General features: G+C 34.6%; 2 long non-coding RNA genes across 2 annotated transcripts; one reads left to right on the forward strand and one right to left on the reverse strand.

Moving 5' to 3' along the window:
* The first annotated feature begins 5,414 nt into the window (after positions 1–5,414).
* LOC139785082 (uncharacterized) lies at positions 5,415–6,458 on the forward strand. Its single transcript, XR_011721793.1, has 3 exons — positions 5,415–5,445; positions 6,070–6,169; positions 6,300–6,458. It is a non-coding gene; the product is annotated as an uncharacterized lncRNA (long non-coding RNA).
* A 282-nt stretch (positions 6,459–6,740) lies between these two features.
* On the reverse strand, positions 6,741–8,037 carry LOC139785081 (uncharacterized). Its single transcript, XR_011721792.1, has 4 exons — positions 7,886–8,037; positions 7,773–7,803; positions 7,049–7,148; positions 6,741–6,917 (listed from the first exon to the last, which is right to left on the reverse strand). It is a non-coding gene; the product is annotated as an uncharacterized lncRNA (long non-coding RNA).
* Positions 8,038–11,764: the final 3,727 nt, after the last annotated feature.

An 11,764-nucleotide genomic window follows, 5' to 3' on the forward strand; every position in this document is an offset into this window, starting at 1 on the left:
TTTGAAGCTTTTGGAAATTAATCGTTTTCTGATCGTTTCTGAAATCAATCTTGATTTCTGTTTTAGGTAGCTGAAGAGAGGGAGGAGAATAAGCACAGAAACAAGGAGAACATACCATATGGCGAGTATGGTGGTTGGCACAAGGGCGTAAAGATGGATTCTACTATCACTACTACCTTAGAACTTCGGCGCCCTTATCAAAGAACAAGGTAAATGCGAGGCCGTGTTGGCCTCTTAACAAATACCAACGTGCGCAATTAATTTTTGTGATTAATTAATTATTCATATACGTATTATGACAACGGTTTATTAAAACGGATATTTTGCGAGATTTATTTGAACGGACAGAGAATAAGAACTGCAAATTATTGTTTCCTATTCATCTTATTTTTTCCGAGAGGCTACTTTTATCTGCATTTGAAATGTATTTTTTTTTTATAAGTAAGTGACTATTTAGTCGCTTAAGGCCCAGTTTCACAAGTGTCGGTTAACTTTTAATCTTAGATTAACTCACTCTTCGTCTCTTTCTAAGGGGGACGTTAGAAGGAGACGAAGAGTGAGTTAATCTAAGATTAAAAGTTAACCGACACTTGTGAAACTGGGCCTAAGCACATCACGACGCATAACGTGTTACAGAATCGCACTACAGGGAGCTTTTTTCGGAATTCAGACGCGCGAAGATCATCTCATTATTTTGACCAATCGCGTGTTTTTGTTATCGCGCGCGTAGTAATTTCGGCAAATGCGCCGCGCCCGGCGCGCGGCGGCCCGGCTCCCCGGCTGCGCGAAGGAATGTAAGGGCTAAGGGGTGGGGGACAGTTCCCGTCAGGACACCGCGCGGTACGGCTGCGACGTGGCGACGCGGCCGGCGTGGATCCTTCCGAACTTCGATCAGCTTCGATCGTAATCGACGTAATCGTATTCGGTCGCGAACATGCGTGATGTGTGTAATGTCGTAACGAAGGTACGGAGGGGACACGGTGTTCGCGAGTACGTTCGACGATCTCGCAATCAGAATAGCCGACATGGCCGCTTATCGCGAAAAATGCGGGTTAATCGTCGTCCAGCATGGTGTACGCGACGCTTGCGGATCCTACGTTTTCTCGTCGCCGTGTCTCGCGCATGACGGTGGAATCCCTGGAATATCGACCCGCGATCGAGGCCGGCGTTCGAGACAATTTTACATCGATGTGCACATCGGAGGCATCGAATATCGTGCCTCGCCTCTCCTGTAAGTACGCAACGCTTCATATTCGTTCAACGCGAGTAATCACGCTTGCGAATGCGACCGCCATGTCGGTCGTCCCGTCGAGAAGCTCGCGCGATTTTCGCCGCGAGCGCGACACATCTGCCATGTTTCCCGTCGGTGCCGTTTTCCTAGAAGACGCTCGTCGCAGCGTCGCTTTTTTCGGATGACCGGACACGTATTGTGTATACGCGAGCTTTACTTCTGTAGTAACTTACGATAATTCCTCCGCGTAAACGGAGATTTGTAGTAATTTACGATAATTCGTCGATAAGTCGTCGTGTAATAAGTACGCGCCACGTCGCGAGATTAATACCGGGAGTGCGCCGATGCAAAGTGTCGCGCGATCATAAGTGACGATATCGTGTTTAATTAGCGATCGCAGTCTATCGTCGTATGTTCAATCTTGTAATTTAATCGTGTATTAATATTTGGCGATCATGGGGGATAGATAAAATGTTCATGAATCGATGATTTTATGATTACAGTTAACCAAAATCGCCTGACAAGCCAAGCAGCAAGTGTAGCGGCATCACGGGCCGACGGGATCGTCGAGCGGATCGTACAGGCATCTCCGACGTAATCCTTCCATCATCGTGTAATAAAGTACGCGCCGCGTCGCGAGATTAATACCGGGAGTGCCGTGCAAAGTGTCGCGCGATCATAAGCGACGATATCGTCGATTTTCGCTCGTGAATGTCGTGAGTGAGTGCGTCGACGGAGATGCGACATCGGTGAAGGACCACGGAGAGGAGGAGGGGGCCTGGGAGGCATCGGGCAACGGCGGAACGACCGTAATGTGAGTAATATTCGTTTATTATTTTGCTGTCCCGTGGCGGATTCCGCCACTTTCTCAAGCGCGACGTGATTCGCCCTTAAGGTTATTCTACATAGAAGTCGTAGTCGTGAGTTGTAAGAAATTGACCAATCACATTCCTAGTTCAGGAGAATATTCAATCTGTGATTGGTCAATTTCTTACAACTCACGACTACGACTTCTATGTAGAATAACCTTTACATTATACTCGAATCATTAATTTATTATACTCGTACAATACAAGTATCGATTATCTTGGGCACTGCAATGCTTTAATGTAAAAATATTTGTATGTTTCAGATGATTTATCTGATCAACGTGGTATTACAACTCCGCTGTTGCGCATCGGCCGGTGAGTGATTTTTTATTTGAGATACTAATCTTTTTTTTCGCGAGAAATAATAAATTTAATCAAATTGGTTTGTCATTTCTTTAAAGTACATATATTAAATATATTGTCAAAAAAATCATTAAAAAATATTAATATTTGCGCCTTCAGCGTGTGGTGCCTCGAAACTACACTTTCGTAGCTGGGCGCTCGCATATCTCGGTCAATTTTTATCCGAATGACTTGAAATTTGAACAGGATGTTTATAACAAAATTGTCTTCGGTTAAGTGTACGATTTTTTTGATTGGACAATTAGTTTTTGAATAACAATTTAAAAAGTGGCAACATTTTTGTCTAAATCTCGAATTTTTTTTAGAAGTTCGCCATTTTTTAAAAAATTGTCTTTAGTTAAGCGTACGGATTTTTTGAAATATTAATTTTTGACAAAATGGCGAACTTCTAAAAAAAATTCGAGATTTAGACAAAAATGTTGCCACTTTTTAAATTGTTATTCAAAAACTAATTGTCCAATCAAAAAATTAATATTTTTAATGATTTTTTTAAACAATATATTAATATATGTACTTTAAAGAAATGACAAACCAATTTGATTAAATTTATTATTTCTCGCGAAAATTTTTACATATAGAAAACTACAAGCTAGACAAAATGGAAAATTTTCTTTTCACTTTGTGGGCCTGTCACGTGCACAAAAAAAATCTACGAAAACTTTCGATTTCCTAACGTGAAAGCTTGAAGTTTTCCCTATAAAATCTTTTTTTAAAAAAGTTTATACGATTTTTTGTTACTGACAAGTAGCACTACCCAAGTGTCACTCGCCGATTTTTTTGAAACTGTGCACACATGTAGAACTTCGAAAAATATTTGTCAACAAATAAATTATTATTTTGCTCTTGATTTACTCTTTATTTTTAAGCTTAGTTTTAAACTTATTTTGAACATATTTTTATTGTAGGTGCTCTTCGGAAAATTAAAAGTTTCAAAAATACCTCGGTTAAGGACTATAGTCTACTAGTCTACTCATAGGTATATATTAGTTCAACTTGTTTGCGTCATCACGTTAGGCCCAGTTCAACAATGGCCAGTTAGCTTAACTAGTATACACTGAGAAACCCATTTAGTTGAATGAATTAAAATTTGGTTGAATCAACTAAATCTCTTGTTTGTATATGGTCAAACAAGAATTGTGGTTGGTGCAACACAAAAATTTAGTTGGAAAATTTAGTAATACCAATACACAAATATAGTTCGCTGAACAAAAATATAGTTTGTATGAAACGAAATTTGTGATTGACTTATTACTCAAATTTTGTCCTCTGAACCAAAAGTATTTGTTAATATTACTAAAATTTTCAACCAAATTTTTATGTTGCGTCAATCGATTATTTTTGCACAGAAAAAACGATTTTGCTGAAGTATTTAAAAATTTAGCTAGATACAGATCTGAAAATAATTTTGTTGCATCATCAAAATAATTATAGTAGGTCGCTGAAGTATGATGATAATGCTGTAAAAAATTTTGACATTTTACAAAATTTGACATAAATTAAAATAATTATGTAGAACTGATTGCTAAAATGTCAAAATTTTTTACAGCATTATCATCATACTTCAGCGACCTACTATAATTATTTTGATGGTGCAACAAAATTATTTTCAGATCTGTATCTAGCTAAATTTTTAAATTCTTCAACAAAACCGTTCTTTCCATGTGTAGCCATTAATGTATAGCACATAAAAAAATGCATAAACAGTTAAAGATTAAGTCGTTTAAGTATTTTTATTTATCACATTAACGAAAACATACAAAATTATCGTTAGTATTGCCGTAGCGCAAAATACCTGAAGTAGGAAAAACGTCTATCAAAGAACTAAAATCCATCTCAAAACTGTTGTGTGTCGCATTTTTTATGACTTGATAAGCATCAATATGTGAGTAGTATCCAATAATAAATAATTTTTGTAAACTAAATACAATCCTCTCCACACACCCAAAACTATCAGGGTTCGAAACAATCCGACCAATATTTCAAAAGTTACAGCCCTTCAAAGTGCGCACTCTAAAATTAAAAAATTTTTTTTCCGGAGTTCTGACGGGAGTTCTGGTGGCCCCCCGAAGAGTTCTATCGAAAACTATTAGGGTTCGAAACGATCCGACCAATATTTCAAAAGTTACAGCCCTTCAAAGTGCGCACCTCGAAAATTTTCAAAGTTCCGGGGATAATTTTTTTTTTCGAAAATCGGCAGTTCTCGCGGGAGTTCTGGTGGCCCCCCGAAGAGTTCTATCGAAAACTATTAGGGTCCGAAGCGATCCGACCAATATTTCAAAAGTTACAGCCCTTCAAAGTGCGCACACTAAAATTAAAAAAATTTTTTCCGGAGTTCTGACGGGAGTTCTGGTGGCCCCCCGAAGAGTTCTATCGAAAACTATCAGGTTCCGAAACGATCCGACCAATATTCTAAAAGTTACAGCCCTTCAAAGTGCGCACCTAAAATCCCCAGAACTCCCGCGAGAACTGCCGATTTCCGAAAAAAAAAATTACCCCCCGGGACTTAGAAAATTTTCGAGATGTGGCACTTTAAAGGGCTGTAACTTTTGAAATATTGGTTGTAGCGCTATAAAACCTATAGGGAACTCTAGAACTCATTGAAATCTTTCTGAATCTACCATAAAAAATTGATTTTTAAAAAAATGTGGAAATTTTTTGTTCAACTTTGACATCGATTTTTGGGCTTATTTGAACGGAACTCTTTCTAAAACCTATAGGGAACTTTAGAACTCATCGAAATCTATCCGGAACTACCATAAAAAATTCATTTTTTCAAAAATGGGGGGCGCCGTGAAGTTAGCCTCCCCATTTTAAAAATGGTGTTTTCACCACTTTAAATGACGGAACTATTTCTAAAATCCATAGAGAACTATAGAACTCTTGCTGGGGAATCCAGAACTCTAATAAAAAGTTCCGAATTTTGAAAAAGGGGGGCCAACTTTACAGATATGAATGCAGGAAATACAGATTCCAAATATATTGGTAAGTCTATCGGTGCAAATAATATTGTCGCTGGCACAATACTATTTATGAACGAATGAATTAATGAATTAAATAATTAATTAAATCATTAATTAATTAAAAATTAATTAATTAATTTATTTATTCATTCAAAAATCATATCAGTTTACAGATTGGTTGTTCGGGAGCTGAGTTCATAACGTGATTTATTTATTAATTTAATAATTCATTTACTAATAATTAATTAATGTTCCAACGATAGCTGTGTTTCACACAGAAATTAATATAAAGCTATCAAAGATCTAACCTTGGACCGTATGGCTTTGATTCTAATTTGATTAATTAATTAATTAATTAATTCACTAAAAAATCATATCAGTTTACAGATTGCTTGCTCGGGAGCTGAGTTCATAACGTGATTTATTTATTAATTCAATAATTTATTTATTTATTCTATCATTAAATTATTAATACATAAATTAATTAATATTTAATGATAAAATAAATAAATGAATTATTGAATTAATAAATAAATCACGTTATGAACTCAGCTCCGAAACAAGCAATATGTAAACTGACAGGATTTTTCTATCGAATGGACGCTGATGCGGTATTGCGATGTGACAGAGGCTGATTTTGTTTCAGAATTAAGCTACCAAAGAGTTCCTTGAGCGTTATAAAGCCAGTAAAGAAAAGGCAAGGAAAAGCAGTTACCAATATTGTCCTCTTAAGACGTGTCCATCAGGTAAGTCGCAAGACAAATACTTGTTTAGGAAAATGGATGCTGGTCTCTCTCAATTCATTTATAATATTCTTTATTTATAATATACTTAGTTCTTTATTTATAATATTCTTCTATGATGATTTTGTTTCAGAAGCTGCCAAAGAATTTGCAGAATCAAAAATATAAGAAACAAGAAACAGATATTAGCGATTAGGAAAATGAATTACATATCGAATAAGTAACATTTACTTCGCCAGTCAATAATTAACACAATTGAGAATTTAATTGAACTACACCGGCAATGATTATAATCGCGGTAACGATTATAATCGTCGTGACAAATCGTCACCGAGTTTCGACCAAGGATTCTGGTCATTCTAAAGTTGATGCAATTTTAGATGCTTATAATATAAGCATCTTAATTAAATAATTACATTTATTGCGAAAAATATTACCTCTGCCAGGATAATATTTTTCGCAATAAATTTAATTATTTAATTAAGATGCTTATATTATAAGCATCTAAAATTGCATCAACTTTAGAATGACCAGAATTTTTGGTCGAAACTCGGTGACGATTTGTCACGACGATTATAATCGTTACCACGATTATAATCATTGCCGGTGTAGTTCAATTAAATTCTCAATTGTGTTAATTATTGACTGGCGAAGTAAATGTTACTTATTCGATATGTAATTCATTTTCCTAATCGCTAATATCTGTTTCTTGTTTCTTATATTTTTGATTCTGCAAATTCTTTGGCAGCTTCTGAAACAAAATTAATCATAGAAGAATATTATAAATAAAGAAGTAAGTATATTATAAATAAAGAATATTATAAATGAATTGAGAGAGACCAGCATCCATTTTCCTAAACAAGTATTTGTCTTGCGACTTACCTGATGGACACGTCTTAAGAGGACAATATTGGTAACTGCTTTTCCTTGCCTTTTCTTTACTGGCTTTATAACGCTCAAGGAACTCTTTGGTAGCTTAATTCTGAAACAAAATCAGCCTCTGTCACATCGCAATACCGCATCAGCGTCCATTCGATAGAAAAATCCTGTCAGTTTACATATTGCTTGTTTCGGAGCTGAGTTCATAACGTGATTTATTTATTAATTCAATAATTCATTTATTTATTTTATCATTAAATATTAATTAATTTATGTATTAATAATTTAATGATAGAATAAATAAATAAATTATTGAATTAATAAATAAATCACGTTATGAACTCAGCTCCCGAGCAAGCAATCTGTAAACTGATATGATTTTTTAGTGAATTAATTAATTAATTAATTAATCAAATTAGAATCAAAGCCATACGGTCCAAGGTTAGATCTTTGATAGCTTTATATTAATTTCTGTGTGAAACACAGCTATCGTTGGAACATTAATTAATTATTAGTAAATGAATTATTAAATTAATAAATAAATCACGTTATGAACTCAGCTCCCGAACAACCAATCTGTAAACTGATATGATTTTTGAATAAATAAATAAATAAATAAATTAATTTTTAATTAATTAATGATTTAATTAATTATTTAATTCATTAATTCATTCGTTCATAAATAGTATTGTGCCAGCGACAATATTATTTGCACCGATAGACTTACCAATATATTTGGAATCTGTATTTCCTGCATTCTGCAAAAGCACAAACAGTATTATATGATTGAAATAAATTAAAAATATATCTTGTCACTTTGCATATTTATTTCAAACTTACGTCGTGTCAAAATATGTGCGCCAAAAGACAGCTGGGGACAGCGTTGCCGTTTCTCGATTAGTCACGATGCACGAATAGTTAGAAAGTTGCACGCGTTTTGAATGCGTTCCAAAATGCATCAACTTTAGTGGACCAGGCATTAATGACGTTGAGTGTACATAATACGTTTCTGATATTTCATTAGAAAACATGTTCGAAATTTTTATTGCAAGTATCTCAATATCATTATTAGACAAAATTCTATAAACCAAAAGAGAAACATGTACTGCACAAAACATATTATCTAAAGAATAAGTTTATAATAATCAGTTTTTTAGTAATTAGATCATCCTTTAAAAGCAAAGCAAAATTAAGGTTTAATTTCAAAATAAATATTAAAAACTAACATTTTTACAAAATTTCTAAAATCAGTATTCTTCATCAAATTGAAAATAATTAAAAGATTATTAACATGCAAAATTAAAAAAATATTTGTAACTTACATGGATTTATCAAGAAAATCATTAATGATAAGGCTCACTAAGTTATTTCTGTTTTTTTTTAGAGAGAGTATTGTTTATTTCATAATCTTTGATTATTGCCTGACCAATACAGTTTTTCTGCAGAAGATCATGCAAATTGAATAAATCTGCGTTACGACACTTTCTTTTATACACAGATGCTTTACAACCAGCATCTTGTTTTTCAATATCTTTTGTTTTTTCTATCTCAACATCTTGATCCAAGATATTTTCTTTTTCATTTTCTGATGTAATGTGTGATTCACTGCTAGGCTCATTTTGGCTCACGATGTTTGTTTGAATTTTATTTATATCGAAATGTTCAATAAGCTCTATTTTATTATGACTACTTCCAGATGCTTCATTGATTAAGAATGTGTTAGTGTCATTTTCTTGAAGTATTTCAAAGGTAAGGTTTGGATTATCTATAATGTTACTTTTAAATTCTGTATGTTCTGCAGTGCTTTTATCCACAGTTTTTGTAATTTCTGTGACAGTTTCAGAAGTTGTGTTTAACTGAGAAAAAAGTAGATAAACAATAGAATATTATTTTTAACTAAATGTAAAAAACCAATGAAATAAAATATAAAGGTGCTAATATCTTATATCTATCTTCTCAGACAACAAAAACTACTAAAAAATGTCTTAAAGATGGACCTGCAATAGACATTTAAAACAATAAGATATCTCTGACATCTTTTACAAGTTTATGCTGTCTAAGTTATATGTGTGTGTATATAATTATTTTTACTTCCAATTTAATTCCATTTGTTTAAAAAGAATTGTTTACCATTTGTATATAATTTGATATTTTGACTCTTTTGCCTATAGAGGCCACAAGCTGCTGGAGGTCAGTCTCTGTTAGAAGTTTGAATGCGTCACTATCGATATCATTTTCTAGAGGAAATAAAAGTTGTGTTGCATGTATTACACATTACATTGATCTATCTTTAAAGAAACAGCCACAATGTACTATTTGTTATATATTATTGGCATCTATTTCACACAAATTGTCGTTAGAAGTGAGAAAACGCATGCCAAGAATTCTTTCATTATACGTTCAAATAAAAAGACACCCACAAAATGTCATTTTGTATCTTTTTATTTAAACGAATAAAACACAAGAATTTTTGGCACGCGTTTTCTCACTTTTGACGTTGTCAAACAAAGATAATTATAACGAAGGACCAGGAGTCTTAAGCTGTTATACGACAGCACAATTATGACGGATGATTTTATACGTTTATACATGCACGCTGCCAGGCACATTGTAAGCCACTAAATTCATTACAGTATCTATATAATCTTCCAATACGCGGTATAGTGATCTATACAATAAGTTGAGTTTCTTACAGCGTGGCGACCAACATGCATGTCAGAATGCATGAATCGTGCATTCGTATAACGCTGGTTGTAGAAATATCTCTCTAGTAAGATACATTAGAAAAGCTTACCTTCAAAGAGCGGAATTAAGCTCTCGCACCGCAATGCAACTAATGCGTCTCGTACAACATGATCCGCCATAGCCTATTTTACAATAACCGTACACTGTTGAAAACAGAGGTCCTGTGTGTTAAAAAAAGTCCTTGTTAAAATTTTTGTGTAAAATAATCAACACATACGTGTGTAGATTTAACATATGCCTGCTATGTTAATTGAATTTTACAAATTTAAAATGTAAAATAATTAAAATAACTTAAAAAATATGTTAAAATAACACAATTTGAACGTATTTATTAAATGTGTTAAAATTTACAGAAAAAGAATGTTGATTTTACTCTATAAAAGAAGTAGGAATAAAAATTTACAGAAATATAGTGTTGATTTTATCTTACAATCTCAACTTCAACATAAAAGTTATGTTAATTGTACACATAATTAACTTCAAATTACGATCAGAATTACATTTCCTTTCTGTTGAAATATTTTAACATAATATCAGTGTTACCACTTAACACATCCATATTATGTTAAATTAACACAAAAATTTGAGTGGACCGTTTTGGACATGTGATTTATGTTATATTTAACACAAATTTTCCAACAGTGAGTATAATGTAACCCGATATCTTCAAGGTCGAATATGTTTTCGAGGAAAATGTTAATAAATTCTAACGAAATCTTGATCGTCGCAATCGCAAGAAAGTATGTATGTCTTAAATAACAAGTATCGCATATATCGGTAGCAATAATTTAAACCGTTAGTAACGCAACGCATCGAGTATCATCTCATACAATAAGTTTGACAGAAGAAATAAACGCGCAGTAGTATACCATCGTATTCGACGTGATTCTTATTTAACTCGCTTTAATTAATCACGGAAAGTATGTAAGATATCGCATTAGCTAAGAATAGATACAGCCGAATTACGATGATTCTCGTAAATATATATAGCAAGAAAACGCGTTAATCGCGTGATGTTAATGCAGGTCAGAGTTAATTTAGTAGAACTCGTCCTCGTAATATTAAACGAGAGTATCTCGATAATCAGTATTGTTTGTTTTTACATGAAAAGATCTGTTGTATACAGACTTATCCGCTCGTTATACGGAAAGAGAGAATCTCCGGGTACTTATCGTGGCTGACCTTGTCCCCGCTGTCGGAAATGGCGGCGGACCTGGATGGCGGACGAGTCTCGATGCTTCGCTGAGATCAGCAGAGATCCGTCTTTTGTCCGACGTGCGCAGACGCCGATGTATCCTGAGGGATTTCCGGATGTCGAGTCGATTTCCTTTTCTTCGCTTGCTAATTGCCAGCACGCACCTCTCGCACGTTATCACGAGCACGCGCATTCGCGGCCACGAGGCGTGGAACGCGAGGATGCCTCGCAAACACGTGTACAAGATTGTTGTTCGTTTCGAAACTATTGTCGTCCGTTATAAACCATTAATCACTCTCGCAATCTTTCTCTACAACTATAAAGTATCTCGTTCGACCGTATTTCTTGCAATGAATCGCCTAGCAACCGGGTCCACTAAACTGCGCAACGAATTCCGAATTGAGAGTCTTTCCGAAACTGTGGTATCAGTACCGCGGACCGTGATCGAATGACGAATGACGCTGTGGTGTAGCGCTCTCTCTCTTTCGCATCGTCGCGAATTCTAGCGCGGACCGGCAAGCGGAAGACGATCGGCAGCGCGCCCTTTGCTTCCGTCGCCGCGGTCACCGCGTCGTTGTCGATATTGCGCGCTTATTTTCAACCTATGATTTTCAAGTGAACGATTTTGTTCACGCAACAAACAGTTATTTAAGATACGATGAGATGGGCAAGTTTGTTACCGTAACAATCAAATTTTATTGTAACTAATAAATCGATTCAAACATAAAATTTGGTTCGTGTAACATTTCACTTGCTTCCCGTAATATGGTTTTTTAAGT

This window comes from Temnothorax nylanderi, unplaced genomic scaffold (genome assembly GCF_030848795.1).
Source record: "Temnothorax nylanderi isolate EJ_2023f unplaced genomic scaffold, tnyl_v1.0 TNYL_tig0735_pilon, whole genome shotgun sequence".
Taxonomy (NCBI): Eukaryota; Metazoa; Arthropoda; class Insecta; order Hymenoptera; family Formicidae; genus Temnothorax; species Temnothorax nylanderi.